The 16,673-nt window shown below is 44.4% G+C and overlaps 1 long non-coding RNA gene across 10 annotated transcripts in view; it reads left to right on the top strand.

Annotated features, from left to right (window-relative positions):
- Nucleotides 1-12,519, top strand: part of LOC122464539 — a 56,419-nt gene extending 43,900 nt beyond the window's left edge. For 2 of the 10 annotated variants that reach the window (XR_006288679.1, XR_006288680.1), the window contains exons 2-5: nt 2,080-2,120; nt 3,251-3,349; nt 8,398-8,518; nt 11,638-12,519. This is a non-coding gene — a long non-coding RNA (uncharacterized LOC122464539). Of the gene's footprint in view, nt 1-2,079; nt 2,121-3,250; nt 3,350-3,532; nt 3,589-7,929; nt 8,044-8,394; nt 8,519-11,637 lie in introns of those variants that run through there. The other 8 variants (XR_006288683.1, XR_006288685.1, XR_006288682.1 and 5 more) reach the window with 7 other exon arrangements.
- Nucleotides 12,520-16,673: the final 4,154 nt, after the last annotated feature.

Below are 16,673 nucleotides of genomic sequence, written 5' to 3'. Positions count from 1 at the left end.
TGGGACTTAGGTGCCTAATTCCTTTTGTGAATCCAGGCCTAAACTCCCCAGGGGCAGGGACTGACTCTCATACTATATATTTCCTCAGTGCCTAACACAGTGGGGCCTCAATCTCTGTTTGGCCCTCTAGGCTTTACCGCAATGCATATAATCATCATCAGTAATAATGGTGAGTCTCCTAGTGGCCCCTATGGAGCCCCAATGGCAGTTAAAGTGCTGTCTTTGGATTAGAAGTAGGAGTTGTTACTACAGGAGATGAAGAATATTTCTGCTCTACTTTTAATGCAGTCACCATTTTTAACAAGATGGGTACACACTGCCATCTAGAAACAAAATCTAAACATTAGGTAGTGTGAGGGAAAACCTGAAGGTTCATGTTTCTATAGCAATATTTTGATATGTTTCATCGAATATAATAATGGTGCAGCATCCCAAGAAGTGGTGGCTAAGAAACCATTTGGAAAAGACTTCTCAGGGTTTAGATTTCTTCTGTTGACATAAAAAAAGAAGCAAGATCTTTGAGGTATGACAGCTGTAGCTTTATTACTGCATATTTTTACAGGAAGGAAGTTGAAAGGCCCTTCCATGCACCTTGCTGTGTCCATGAAAGACCAATTTACTGTATATAAAATACTGTCAAAGGTATGCGGGCATTAATGTTGCAACTAAAAGGCCAAGACTTGTGTAATGTCTTGGTTACAATCCCTCTGATTATGGAAGATGAAATTATGCACTTGAAAAGACCAAACAATACTCTTGCCAAAGCTAAGGGTTAATATTTTGTTTGAAACTGTAAGGGTAAATGAAAGGGGTGTGAGAAGAATGAAGGATTCCTTTTACAGGAAACCCAGGACACTAAAAACTCCATCCAAAACACAGCAAACATGAGTCGGAATAAAACAAAGCAAAACAATTCCAAATGGCTTTCTGGAAGTGTTTTGTATTATCAGACTCTTCCAGAATCTGTTGTTCGCTCTTGAAAAACTCCCAAATAATCTAGATTATTTTTTTGTGTTTAACCTAAAACAGGTTTTACGTCTGACCCATGAGCCCTTGCAAAGTTAATGGTTTAACATTTGAAGATTACATTTCTCAAGAAAGAGTACTCAGCAATTATAAGAATAGTGAGCACTTCTGAAATGCCAGCTGGAGTGGCTGACTGAGTCATCACTGTGCAAACAGGTTCTCTGCTGTCAAGGATGGGAGAATACTTATCTCAATAACAATTGGACCTTTTGTAGTACCAACCACACTTAACAGTGATATTCATAGAGATGAGGGTGGCTCTGTTAAAGAATGTAAAGCTAAGATCAATACTCTATTTGAGCAGCATGCTTATTGCAGCAGATTTACATTTATTATTTCAAATATGTCCAGCATTTATTATCTGCCATTTTCTGGAGCTCATTATTGTCACAAATCTGTCCATGGTAGGGTGCCCCCTTTAATGGAAGTCCAATTACCCCATCCCAGCAGGTGATGTGGGGAGGGGGTGTGTCTTTCTAGTGGGCTGGCGCTCAATCCATCCAGCCACGTGTTTCTTGCCCTCTTGGGATCCCAGGTAAAATACCAAAACAGCCCACAATCAGCGTTTGAGGTGAAATAAAGGTATGAAGGGAAAAAGAAAAGGTGAGGTGACTCTGTAGGCAGCTCCTGTGAGGATATGGGCCTCTCTTACCCCAGAGGGCTCTGGGAGTATCACAGTCCACTTCTGAGGTCATTGGGTCTCCAGTGCATGTCTGTCTCTTTCCCCTTTTTAGCTCAGGGGATCCACAGTCTCCTTCTGTGAAGTCAGAGAATCTGCTGACGGTTCAACAGCCTGGTCCCTCCCCAGGGTTGCCCCCACCTGAGTGGAGTTCTCTCCTTTGAATTCCTCCTCCAGTGCTGGCATGATTTGCAGTGCGGAGGGGTGGAGTCACTCCAGCCCAAAGCAGCTCCTTATCCTCTTCCATGCTACTGGGGGGTTTATATACCCCATCACCCACCATCTCCCTCAGGACCGGCACAGGGGTGTATTCATTGGGATTGGAAGCACCAATTTCTTATGAAAATAAATCCGTGTTCTGGTGTTTCTTGCAGGCCCAGTGAAGCGCCTGGCAACGATAAGACTACAATGACAGGTACCAATGCATTTTCCATGGGTTAGTGTCTTTTAGCGTATGCAGCCACCTGAATGGAATCTGGTCTATGACCAAAGAAAAGGAGTTTCCCAACAAATACTACTGTAGTGCAGCCATGGCCCACTTCACTGCCAGTCAGAGGTGAAAGTAAGCCAATACGGCGTAACGGCAAGAGCCGGTGCGCTGTACCGGGACCGGCTTTCCCAGGCGGCAATTTAAAGCCCTGGGATAGCGGCAGCGGGGCTCCGGCAGGGATTTAAAGGGCCCCGGACCTCCAGCAGCCGCTACCACCCGGGCCCTTTAAATCCCCGCCAGAGCCCTGCTGCCGAAGCCCTGGGGTAGCAGTGGTGTGGCTCCGGAGGGGATTTAAAGGGCCGGGGCGGTAGCGGCTGCTGGAGACCTTTAAATTCCCGACAGAGCCTGGCCACCGCTACCCCAGGGCTCGGGCATCAGGGCTCAGGCAGGGATTTAAAGGGCTCGGGACTCCAGCAGACGCTACCACAGCGGAGCCCCAGGCCCTTTAAAGCTCTGCCAGAGCCCCGGGATAGTGGTGGCAGTCGGGAGCCCCCAGGGCTCGTCAGTGATTTAAAGGGCCTGGGGCTCCACTGCGGTAGTGACAACCGGAGCCCTGGGCCCTTTAAATTGCCCCGGTAAGTCCTTTAACTTACTTTCACCCCTGCCACCAGTGTATCCTTCTTTGTGATGGAGTATATTTTTTCTTGAGGCAATGGCTTCCAGCTTATATAAAGTGTAGTGCGTGTTCTTCTCTGTCATATCAATCTCCTGTGAAAGGACCATCCCTACTCCCACATCTGAGGCATCTTTTTGCCAAGTCCAAATTAAAAAGGACAACATAAACATCCTGCAATGTCTTGAAGGTTTGATCACAAGCCTCTGACCACTAGAACTTCCTTGGGCATCCACTCTTTGGGGTCTGTGAGCAGGGGCTGTGATGGTGGCAAATCCTGGCAAGAAGCACTAATAATATCTTGCCAGACCCAGGAAATGCCAGACTTGTTTCTTTGTCATGGGCGCTGGACAGTCTATCAATGCTTGTATCTTATTGACTAGTGGCCTCTGATGTAGCCCAAATACATAACTTTGTAGTTCCCTATTTTATATTTCTCCAGATTAGGTGTTAGACCGGCATCTGAGGGGGTCCGGAGCACTGCTGCAAGCTGCTTTATGTGGCTCTCCCAATCTGGACTGTAGATAATGATGTCATCCAGGTAGGTGGCAGAATACTGCCCATGCAGTTGATGTTTCCAGTCCATGAGCCTCTGGAAAGTCTCTACTGTCCCATGGGAACCAGAAGGCATTCTCCTGAATTGATACAAGCCAAAGGACATGGAAAAGGTTGTCCTCTCCTAGGAGTCTGGCATCAACAGTATTTGCCAGTAACCTTTTGAAAGGTCTTAAGAGGATGTATATCTGACAGCTCCCGACCATTCTCATAGTTCACCATCAGGTAGGCATTGAATTTTGATGTTGCATTGATCTTTTGGAAATCAGTGCAGAAATGGGTCATGCTGTCCTGCTTTGGCACTAGTACAATGGGATTTCTCCCGTGACTATGTGATTTATTCAACCACCCCCAGGACCAACATAGCTTGGAGTTCATCCCACACAGTATCCCATATTTTACAAGGGAGCAGCTGCAGAGTTTCCCTGACCTGTTGTCCTCTGACTGTTTCAATATGGTGGTATGTTCGATAGGTCTGCCCTGGTAGGAGTGAGAATATCGTGGGAAATGAATTAAAAAGTTCCTTGTCTTCTGTTCAGTTTGCAGACCTTAGCTCATCTACATGGGCCCAGCCATTTGTGCTGTGGGCACCTGGGGTTCTAATTCTGAGTCCAAAGGAAAAATCTTAAGCATAAAAAAGGATACGGGGTTATGAGGAACCCCTCTTGGTCTTGCCAGGCTTGTAATAGATTCAGATAATAGACTTGGGTCTCTTTTTTTCTTCTCCCCTTGCCTGATTTCATAGCAGCTGATGGGGCCCTCCTGCCTGACTGCCTCAAAGGATCCCTGCCATCAGGCCAATAATTTGGACTCTGAGCTTGGTCACCTGGTTTGAATACTTGCAGCCGGGCCCCCTTGTTACAGGCTTTTTTTCTTGTACTCGTTGTGCGTTTAGCAGGTTTTCTTTAATGAACGCTCCCGAAGTCTTCAAGAGATTTCTTAATAAGAACCTTTTTGCTGTTCAAAGTTATGCAGGGGGACTCTTCTGGCATGCGTCCACCTCAGGATTGGAGAAAAGCAGAGATCGCCTTGAGCCACCCCCTTCTGAGCTGCGCTGTGTGCTCCTCAGCCACAGTGTAGGCTCTAGGCCTCAGAGCAGTATATACTCACCCTTCGACGTATATGTATTAATGCCAGCCTATCGTCTTTACTGACAGCTAAACATGCACATGGAGAGTAGACTTATACCTTTGAGCAGTAAAGTCAGTGAAACTAGTCCAGTGTTGACATTCGGGAACTAAAAACAATAGCTGTCCATGCCTTTCTCCACTCACAAACACTTTTCTATGCTTAAGATTTTTCTTTTAATAATAACAATGAATGGGCCTGAAAAGACACATAAAAATAATCTTCAGTACATAAAAATTAAAACACATGAGGTTTCAACATCAGGCAAAGTGCTCTGAGAGGTTACTCCTGAATTGACTTGCTAAGAAAAGGAAAGTGTTGAATTGAAGAAGAGTGCAGATTTCTGCATACAGATGTGTACAACATATGAGTTTGACAGAGACCATTTTTTAAAATAAGAGAGGGCTATAAGGAAGTCTGTGACCTGAAATAAGGTGAGATGCATTTACTCAGGAAGATGCATCCATAGCAAAATTACTTTTGCAGAAATGCATCTCTTGAAATGTTCTTTTTTAACGTTTATTATTTTTTGCCTGAGTGTAGCTCAGAAGAAAATCACACATCGTATCCATGGAGAGTGAGTCTAACTGCCCCGCAAGGCTCCTCGAGGCATTTAATATAGGAACCAAACTTTTAATAGTCAGGGTAAGGAGCAGAAATATGCATATAGAACCAAATCCTAATCTTCCTAAAGTTAATGGCAAAATGTCTCTGAGTTCAGTGGGACCAGACTTGGCCTTAAATGAGCAACTATAAGCAAATTAGAAAGATGGGTTTTTTTAAAAAATCCTGTATTTTTGCCTGATTAACTTTTCCCAAATGTTTCAAATATTTGCTGTTTTATTAATGCATACAGAACTTGCCAGTTGCACCCTAAGAAGGCTTGTCCAGTCATGCAGAAATCCACTTTACATACCTTGCCTTTGTGCCTCTATGATTAGTTTGCTTTGAATTAAAAGTTTGATAGGATTACTAATTAAAAGGCAAAAGACTTTCTATTTTGTGATAATTGCAAAGCCTTAATTTCCTCAGAGTTCTAACAAATGCTGTTGACACAACACAAACCCTAGGATCTCAACCATACTGAAAAACCAGCAAATAGGCTAATGAACTTCCATGATAACTAGCTTGTGGAGATTGAGGGCTGGATTCCAGACCCTGGTGCTGGTCCATGCAGCATATAGATGGAGCATGCCTCAGGGTAGTTACCCCAGCACAGATGCATGTCAGATGGCAGAGGAAGGGCCGGACCATTCTGCACTTAAGCAATTCCAGCATCAGGGGAGAAGGAAAGTTGCAGAAAATTCAGAATAGAGTCCAGAGCTGCTCTAACTTATGCTGTGGGCTCCACTGGTTCCCAGAGTGGCCCAGCATTTGGGCAGCACCATGGTGGTTTACGGCCACATTTGTCCCATGGCTGCATCTTTTGTCATGATGTGCAGCACGGAAGTTGTTGTACCAATAAAATAAAAACCAGCAGGATCTTATTAAAGGGGAAAAGGCAAAATGCCACATTTATTGTGAATACAGAAAGAATCATAGTAAGCAGTTAGTTATAACTATTACATTCCATTCAATTTCATATTTATTCACACATTCATTCATACACACACACAGAGGTTCTGCAAGTTTGTTATCATAGTTACCAGCCTTAGAGTTGCTCATGCCAAGCCACTGGCCAGGTGGCCTGGACATGAGGAGGGAGCAGGGCCTTGTCAGATGCTCATCTGATGCTCCTGGAAGTTGGTTTGAAGAATCAGACCCCAAAGTTCTCACTTTCTAGAGTCCATTTTTATAGGAATTTCTTCCTATGCCAGTCTATGGGAATTGCTTCGTCATGCTGTTGCTGAATCAATCAGCAGATGGCACATTCCTGATGGCTCCGTGCTGCCAGATGTTATCTTGTTCTTTGGTTCTCCCATTCTTGAGGCTGTTGGGTGGATTCCAGTCTGCCCTCCGGGAGTCCTCTGGTTATTTTCACTTGATGCCTTCTTCAGCTGATGGACACTGGATTCTTAGGCTGGCACCTCCCTGATCATTCAGTTATTATCCACACCAAGCATCCATCCACATACATCCTCTATCTCTATTTTAATCACAATTGTTAACAAAGCGAGATGAATACAGCAAAAGGGCGGGGAGTCTCTGGGTGCTGTTTCTGTTGTTACAGAGTATTGCTTTGAGTCTCTCTCTGTGTGAGGAGATATTGTTACAAAGAATTGCTTTGAGAACAGACTCTGTCTTAGAATGTACTAACACAATTAGCAGCTTGCAAGTTTCACAAATAGAGGGAGAGAAACAGTACCAAAAACCAAGAGACCTCTTAATTAGTAATACCCTGGAATTTAAACTATGGGGAATCAAACTCATTTGTGATTTTAATACAGAACTTCTTTAATATGATCCAACAAAGTGGCCCTGAGTGAATAACATAATCTCCTATTAACTACTAAGATTTACCTCTTTGGGGCCAGCTTTTAAAAGTTGTTCTGAGTGCTCTCAAGTCCCATTAACTTCAGTGTGACTTGAAGGGAATGTACGTATTGGTTACTTCTCTAAATAGAGAACAGCAGTGGGAGTGTCCTCATAACACAAACACCCCCATTGAAATGCTTTCCCGTCCCTGTCTGTGTTTAACATTCTGTGATGTGGTGTGACACATAATGATATAGAGTGGCTGATTACCGTAGAATAGCTATGCAGATGAATGATATGAGGGCCTTTGGGAAATCTATTCCATTCTAACGTGGTACCTTGTCACAATATAATGCACTCACATTAGATTGTCTCACACAACCGTGCAGAATGTGAAAACACTGGGGAAGTGGTGGGGAAGCACCACATGTTGACAGCACCAGTTTGGAGTCTTCTGATGGGTGTTGTGATGTTGAGCTAGCTCTAGGGAGATGCCAGGAAAGGTGCTGAGCTCACGCTGGATAACAAGGATCCCAGAGAAGATATTGACAGAGATGAGGTCAGAGTGTGGAAATATCTCATAAACCTGGCATAAAGGCCTGCCTGTGGCGTTTGTTCAATCTCTATTTTGAAGCACGTTAGCAGGTTAATATGTCTGTGAGCTGCCGTTTTGCCTAGTTTGGTTCTCAGCAAGTAGGATGTACGAATAGTATGTCATCACTAATACATTTTACTGTCTTCTCCAGGGAACTCAGGAGTATGACAACGCCAGTTGCTGTGCCCACATATCAGACAAAGGGAAAAAAAAGGCACCCACAAACAGAAAGGAGAAAGCTTGTGTCAGAGTGTAGCAGCGTAGTCATCCGCTCCGGCCCTGAAGGGGTTAAAACAACCCTGGGAAAGGGGTGCCCCGGGGAGTCAATAGGCTAGGCTGATTGGGGAGGCAGCCACAGCTGGGGCCATGCCCCAATCAGGCCACAGCTGGCCCTGTAAAGGGCTGTGAGCCAGGAGCTCAAAAGGACTCTCCCTCTAGCTTCAGAGGGAGAAGGACCTAGCTGTCTGGGAGCTGAGGAAAGGTAAGAGGAGCTCCTGCCTGGCAACTCCCCAGGCTGCAGGCCTTGTCAAAGGCCAAATCAGGTACTGGGGTTGCAGAGGCTGCAGCCTAGGGTTTGGGCAAAGGCAGCAGGTCCAAACTCCCCTTTGCCAATGATCAATGGCTTGTACACTGCAGTCTGCCCCAGGGAGCGGGGGCTAGATGGTGACTGGCAGTAGCCATAGACTGAGGCGAGGTGGGGATAAAGGGTTGGGGGTTCCTCTGGGTGGGGAGACCCAGGGAGAAAGGGTGTACTGCCAGGGGGCAGCACCCAAGATAAAGGGGCACCGGGGTCCGGAAGGGACATGTGGGTTGGGGGTGGGGCCTGAGGCAAGCAGGACACCAGCCTGCAGAGGGTGCTCTGGGCTGCAAGAGCTAATTCCCTGGACCTCCAGCAGGAGGTGCTGTGCTGGTGAGTCATTGCATCACTACACAGAGGTTACAGAAAGCTTCCAGATGGACAGTGGGAGGAGGATGCAAGGGAATATGGTGAAACTCACCAGAGGAAGAGCATCTCAGGTAAAGACTTAACATGTTATGTGACATGTTCCCCATAACCCCTCCCTAGTAAACCAGCCCTGCTGACTGTTCTGACATTGCCTGTTTCCCTGCCAATCTGTGGGAGCCCAAAAGGGGGAGCCTGAGCCAGAAGGATATTCTAGCAAATGGAAACAAAACTGTCACTCTCCTTTCCCCTCCTTGCCTCTTTCTTCCTTTCCTTTCCCTCCCTTACCATTCCTTTGGTCTTTAGTGCTTGTGTTGTGGGGTTTTTTTTCTGTTCTCCCCTTATTTATTTTAGAGGGGGGAGGGAAATAAAATATACATTTAAAAAAAAAAAGGGAGGCTCCTACACTCACTCACAGGGAGCCCAGGGGAGAGGTGAAAAAGAGAAGTTGAGAAACAATCGCCATATATGACTCCTTAACTCTCTGCCCCAGCCTAGATGCAGGTTATAGGAGCCTCATGGCTTCTCTAACTTACAACCGTTATCTGTAGCCTCCAAGGAACCATATGTTGTCTGGGGATATAGACAGAGTACAGTGATCTCCAGCCACTCTCCCTTCCTGGAGGCTGGAGGGAGGAGGTATAGGGACTGGCTATGCCTACTCCATGCCCTTTAGTGGCTTTCCCCATGCTCGGAACTCATGGCAGGGCAGGGTTGTGGGTTGTTTCTACTCCTTTTATGCCATATAAATTGTGTAAAGGGAGTGGAACAGGACAGAGAATCTGCCCCAATGTATTGATTGTGGCCCTTAGACAAATTATTTCAAAAAGGCCAGTTCGACCCTCAGACTGAAAAAGTTAGATGCCACTGTCTTGAAGCAAGACATAAGAGATGATGATTACATAAGAACGACCATATTGGGTCAGACCAATGATCCACCTAGCCTAGTTTATGGTCTTCTGAAAGTGGCCAATACCAGGGGCTTCAAAGGGAATGAACAGAACAGGCAATCATCAAGTGATCCATCCCCTGTCACCCATTCCCAGCTTCTGACAGTCAGAGGCTCTGGATGCCAGAGCATAGGGTTGCATCCCTGATCATCTTGGCTAATAGCCATTGATGGACCTGTCCTCCATGAATTTATCTAATTCTTTTTTGAACCCCATTATAGTTTTGGCCTTCACAACATCCATGGCAAGATTCCACAGGTTGACTATGTATTGTCTGAAGTACTTCCTTTTGTATGTTTTTTAAACCGGCTGCTATTAATTTCATTGGGCGACCCCTGGTTCTTGTGTTATGTGAAGAAGTAAACAACACTTCCTTATTCACTTTCTCCACTCCATTCATGATTTTATAGATCTCTATCATATCCCTTCACTATCATATTGGCTCGTTTCCAAGCTGAAAAGTCCCAGTCTTTTTAATCTCTCCTCATATGGAATCTGTTTCATCTCAATCATTTTTGTTGCCCTTCTCTGTACCATTCCCATTTCTAATATATCTTTTTGAGATGGGGTGACCAGAACTGCACCCAGTATTCATGGTGTGGATGAACCATGGATTTATACAGTGGTAGTAAGATAGTAAGACAGAAAATATCGATATCTTTCCTAATGTTAGGTTAGCTTTTTTGTCTGCTGCTGCACATTGAGCAAATGTTCTCAGAGAAATATCCACAATGACTCCAAGATTTCTTTCTTGAGTGGTAACTGCTAATTTAAATCCCATCATTTTGTGTAATATATAGTTGGGATTATGTTTTCCAATGTGCATTACTTTGCATTATCAAAGTTGAATTTCGTCTGCCATTTTGTTGCTCTATCACCTAGTTTTGTGAGATCCCTTTGGATCCCAGTCTGCTTTGGAATTAACTATCTTGAGTGATTCTGTATCATCTGCAAATTTTGCCACCTCACCGTTTACCCCCTTTCTCCAGATCATTCATTAATATGTTGAACCGCACTGGAGCCAGTACAGATCACTTGGGGACCCCACTATTTACCTCTCTCCATTCTGAAAACTGACCATTTATTCCTACCCTTTGTTTCCTGTCTTGTAACCAGTTACTGATCCATGAGAGGAACTCTTATCCCATGACTGTGTACTTTGCTTAAGAGCCTTTGGTGAAGGACCTTGTCAAAAGCTTTCTGAATGTCCAAGTACACTGTCTCAACTAGATCACCCTTGTCCACATCTTTGGTGACATCCCTCAAAGAATTCTAATAAATTGGTGATGCATGTTTTCCTTTTACAAAAGTCGTGTTGACTCTTCCCCAGCATATTATGTTAGTCTATAATTCTGATTGTTACTATAGTTTCAACCAATTTGCCTGGTACTGAAGTTAGGCTACTAGCCTGTAATTTCTGTGATTGCCTCTGGAGCCTTATTTAAAAATTGGTGTCACATTAGCTGTCCTCCCATCATCTGGTACAGAAGTAGGAATCACCAGATGGTGCTGCTCCACATAGTCTTACAAATTATTTGTGTGCTGGCTCAGCTCAATCTCTGAAGAAATGCTGTGTTGTTAGTTTTGGGAGACAGCTCCTTTTCGGGGGGAGCTGTTGGAACCAGCAAGGGAATTTGCTGTCTTCCTTAATCTTCCTAACTACAGTCAATTCTTGGAGCAGAGTTGCATCCTGGAAACACCACATTGGTGTTTGTGCTGAGATCTCTGCAATAGGGAATTTACTGGGGGTCATTGGTGACCCTCTCTGATGCAGAACTGGTGTACATAACAGTTACACCAAGAAAATACCCCAACTCCATGTGACATTTTCTCCCCCAATCAGAAGCCAGCCTGATAGGAAAAATGGAGGGGCACATGGTGCAGGTGGAATGTAGCTCAGGAGGGGAGGGTGTAGCAGTAGCTGAGTGCAGTTCAAAAGACAGAAAAAGGAAATGTCCAGAGTAGCTCAGCCACTCCAGTGGGGGTGAGAAGAGATGGAAAAGCTGAACGTGGCTTGAGAGGAAGAAGTAGCTGTTAGGGGTTTGTTTGTTTTTTTTTCTTGTGTAACCACAATTGCAGGACCAGGAAAACATGTGAAACATTTGGCTTTTACCAGCAGTAAAATATCCTGTACATATAAATAAGTTATGAATATTATTCACAAGTGTAAAAGCACCAGAATTCCAGGCAGCGAAGGATGAGTTATAGTTAAAGAATAACCGTAACCAACTTCGTCTTAACAGATTCCTGGAGATGGAGTTTAGGGATTGTGCTATCACAGTAAAAAGAACATCTTATCTTCATTGATAAGAGAGTCTCTGGGATGGGCTCATCGAGAGGCGCATGCACAGCACAACTGAGACTATTCAAGAAATGCCACCTGCTGCACACAGTTGGAATGACTGACAGATTGGCGCTTATTCCATTCTTCCGTTTAGACCACCTATTGAGCAAGGGACGTTGGACAGTGATCATAATGGGATAAATATCGTCACAGAAAATGTTAAGTACACCCATTCTGTATGTATGTGCATGTAGACTGAAAAAATCAGTCTGTAATATGTGAATAGTTAGGGCAGCTATGCAGCAGAATGGGCCTGAGCCAGTACACACTGAAATCAATAGCAAATCTCCCATTTATTCCATTTACTAATATTTGGAATTCTACTATTTTGTCTTTAAATTGTAGATATACAAATGTGTGTTTGTATAAACACACTTCCCCCCCTTAAGTTACAGCAGTGACCGCTAAATAAATTCCCAGGCGAGATCACCACTTGGTAACATTTGTGCACAGTTTAGCTGTCACCACTCTAAGTCGTCGTCTTTTGAAAATGCATTCCTTTCACTAGGATGTTTCTGGTCTGCTAAATATCTATGAATATTGTCGGGGGGAGGTAAAATGTGCTGTCTGGATCATATAATATTCAGCAAATATTCCTGTTTTTGTTGAATTTATTCTGCGAATTTTTTTTCTCAAGGGTTCGACCAGCTCCAGTGTTGACATAATGGAAATTAAATTCATGCTGCTTTTCCCCCTGAATCTGTATGCAACTGACTGCAATGTAACAGAATGCTTTCTGGTTCATAAAAAACTGATTAAATAAATCATGGAATGTAACTTCCTTTATCTCCAACAGAAAGTTAATGAAATTTCACTGTTCCCCATCCCCCATGGTGGTGAAATCACTGTTTTATATTGCAGTCTGCAGACACATAAATAAATCCAGGTATTTATATACATGGACAGTCACGTAACCTTTTCAGGGAAAGGGGCTTCCACAATTGTTCTGTCTGGTTGTGTAAGGAAATTAATGAGTAATGCTCTATATGGTACAAAGTTAAAGGGAGAAAAAGGAAAGCAATTATAACTACCCTGCTGTAAAATATCAAATAGAACTTAACCAGTATTTACTCCAATATCTTGCCAGGGATACATAGCTCAGAATATGATTGCTTTTATCTCCATAGGGATCCATTTTATCATGGTGTATGGACCATAAATAGTGCAATACAGGTGATCTTACCTTCTACCCTTTTGTAACCAGCTTTTCTAGGTACTATATGTATGTAACTTCTACTGGCCCCTGGTCAGGCAAAGGGCAAGCGTAACAATAATATCACACTCGGTCCTGTCTGAGCTGATTTACAGCACTGGTAAGTCCATCCCTAATAATAGAGCGCTGAAGCCAAGGAGCACTGTAAGGCAGAACAGGGACTTAGAGTAGGCAGAAAGAAAGATAATTGCAAGTTGCAGCATAATTAAATGTTAATGTCAAGTGCAAAATATTTAGGAGCTGACTGGTATGTGTCAATGCCTATTTGCACAAAACACATACACATTTCTTACAGGTTTGGTTGACATTAAAACCAACAATCTCAAAATGTAGTCCAGGTTTTGAGCCTGATGCTGCAAGGTACCAAGTGCCCTTAATTTCTATAGATAGCATGGGAACTGGGGGTTCTCAGCAGTTTCAGTACAAAATAAGCATCTGACCCTGCAATCAGTTACATAAATTGCATTAAAAATGCTTGATTATTTGTCTCTCGAGTATACTAATATTTAGGCAGATTCTCACCTGAGTTAAGGTTTCTTTGTTGGCAAGATAAATTCCCTGGCCAGTGTTGCCCTAAATTTCATGGGGACGGGGGACAGCTTTGTACATGTGTTATGTACAATGACCTCACAATGAGGTGCTAATCTGATTGGGTTGCACTGTAATGCAATAATTTGTATTAAAATGTGTTATGGTTAGTAATAGACCAATTAATACAATTAGAGATACATCTGGGACCCAGATTTCAGATCTTGACTATCCTAAGGCTTTTGGGATGTTTGAGATATATGGGTCAGCGCATTATAGCAATAAGGATCAGTTGTAATGTTCAGATCTGGATTCAGATTCTGAACCTTTCAAAATTAAGGGGAGGTTTCATCTTGGGTTAAGTTGCAGGCCCATCTCTATGGAAAACTTTTAAAATAAATATATATGAATGTAATGAAACGTATTAGCCCTAATAATGGTCGGTTGCCAGTTTAAATCTAGCTCAAGTCATTATTGTTAAAATCCCCATCTAACTACAGCTTCATGGTCTATATGAAATAACTACAGTGGTCTCAGTCTGGTTCTTACTGGATGTGTATCCATGTGTCACAAACCATCCACACATTTGGCACCCTTGATCCAGTGCCTATATAAGTCAATGGGAGTTCTATCAGGACCTTAGGTCTTATCTACATGGACAAATTTACCATTATACTGCTGTAGTTATAATGGTATAACTCAGTATGGACACTCTTATTCTGGAATAAAAGTGTCCACATGGAAAGTTACACTGCCATAACTGTAGCATTATAATTATACCAGTATAATTCTGCCAGTACATTTTCCTTTGTAGACAAGCCCTTGATCACATTGGAGAATGAGCTACCCTTTTACCTACAAAGCTGGTGCCTCAGAACTGCGTGTGGGCAAGACAGCATGAGGAAGTTGCAGTGCTACTGTCTATGCAGTATTTATTCTCTGCAGAAATGAAATAAAGAAAATTCAGGGCTGCCATTCCAGTGCCATTCATGAGAACTACATTCAGTAAAGTTTTTTTTTTTTTTTAAAACAAAAACTAAAAATCAGGAATGTTTGAGCATCCATTACTTAATGTGTGTGGGTGTCTGTGTATAAATACACAGAGAATTTTCCCCCCAAAAAATAAGAGAACAGAAAAAAAGACACAGAAGGGAAAAGAGAATGCCATCTCAGTTTTAATCTACTAGGAATCAATCAGTTTTCTAAAAAGGTAGCCAAAATCTTTCCAAATTTTCATCTTTTCCAAATGGTTAGTCTTCAAAATGTTACCCACTCTTTAGCTGCCAGATCAGCCATGTTGCTGAGCCAAGCTTCTACCCCTGGAGGCAGATTGTTCTTCCATCCAAGCAATATGAGCCGTTTATCTACCAGCACTGCTCTAGAGAACCAAGCTTGCCATGAGTTAGGGAAGTTCTCAACCTTTCCAGACTACTGTACCCTTTTCAAGAGTCTTGTTTGTCTTGCATACCTAGGGTTGTCAGGTGTCCGGTTTTTGACCGGAATGGCCGGTCAAAAAGGGACCCTGGTGGCTCCAGTCAGCACAACTGACTAGGCCGTTAAAAGTCTGGTCGGTGGTGCAGCAGGGCTAAGGCAGGCTCCCTGCCTGCCGTGGCTCTGTACAGCTCCCAGAACCAGCAGCATGTCCCCCATGCCGGCTCCTAGGCGTAGGGGCAACCATGGGGCTCTGCACGCTGCCCCTGCCCCAAATGCCAGCTCCGCAGTTCCCATTGGCCAGGAACCACAGCCAATAGGAGCTGCAGGGGTGGCACCTGTGGACAGGGCAGCATGCGGAGCCACCTGGCCACACCTCTGTTAAGAGCCGGAGTGGGGACATACCACTGTTTCCGGGAGCTGCTTGAGGTAAGCGCCACCCAGAGTCTGCATCCCTGACTCACTCCCACGCCCCAACCCCCTGCTCCAGCCCTGATCCCCCTCCGAATCCCTCTATCTCATCCCCAGCCCCACCCCAGAGCCTGCACCCCCAGCCAGAGCCCACACCCCAACCCCCTGCTGTAGTCCTGATCCTCTCAGCCCCAGGCAAGAGCCCCCTCCTGCACCTCAAATCCTCAGCCCCACACCAGAGCCTGCACCCCCAGCCAGAGGCCCCCCCCACCCCAACCCCCTGCTCCAGCCCAGAGCCCCATCCCGCACCCTGAGCCTCTCATTTCTGGCCCCAGCCCAGAACCCACACCCCAACCCCCCTGCCTCAGCCCAGAGCCCCTTCCCATACTCCAAACCCCTCGGTTCCACCCCCAGCCCAGAGCCCCCTCCTACAGCCCAAATCCCTCATCTCCAGCCCCACCATAGAGCCGTCACCCCCTCCCACATCCTAACCCACTGCCGCAGCCCTCACCCCCTCGTGCACCCCAACCCCCTGAGCCAGTCCAGTGAAAGTGAATGAGGGTGGGGACTGTGAGCGACATGAGGGAGGAGGGATGGAGTGAGCAGGGGTGGGGCCTTGGATGAGGGGCAGGGCAAGGGTGTTCAGTTTTGTGTGAGTAGAAAGTTGGCAACCCCCAAGTTTCACCTTACTTAAAAACTACTTGCTTACAAAATCAGACATAAAAATACAAAAGTGTCACGGCACACTATTACTGAAATATTGCTTCCTTTATTATTTTTACCATATAATTATGAATCAATTTGAATATAAAATTGTACTTACATTTCAATGTATAGCATATAGAGCAGTATAAACAAGTCATTGTCTGTATGAAATTTTAGTTCATACTGACTTCGCTAGTGCTCTTAATGTAGCCTATTGTAAAACAAGGGAACTACCTAGCTGAGTTGATGTACCCCCTGCAAGATTTCTGAGTACCCCCGGGGTACACGTACTTCTGGTTGAGAACCTCTGAGTTAGGGAATTTCCAAGATGATGGCTATATCCCAAAACACAGTTCTGGAAAGTAATTTTTAAGGAGGTATATCCATTCTCTCATTAATCCTCCAACCTATTTTTATCCAAAAGAATTGTATCCTCCTTGGACAGTCCTAAAATGTGTGAGCCAGAGTGGCTCTGGGAGACTTGCATCTCCAGCAGCGCTGTGACAAGGCCTATCTACTGTAGCTGTTGTGGGGATCAGTGTGAACAAAATATATATTTCTGCCTTAATTGTAGATCAATAGTAGAGTTTTTAATGTTTTGCAAAACACTTTCCCACTCCCCTGTGCTTAGCATCAGCAAAGGGAAT

The sequence above is a fragment of the Chelonia mydas genome, chromosome 2 (genome assembly GCF_015237465.2).
Source record: "Chelonia mydas isolate rCheMyd1 chromosome 2, rCheMyd1.pri.v2, whole genome shotgun sequence".
NCBI classification, from domain to species: Eukaryota; Metazoa; Chordata; order Testudines; family Cheloniidae; genus Chelonia; species Chelonia mydas.
The sequence above is the reverse complement of the archived record's forward strand: the minus strand, read 5'-3'. Positions and strand labels throughout refer to the sequence as shown.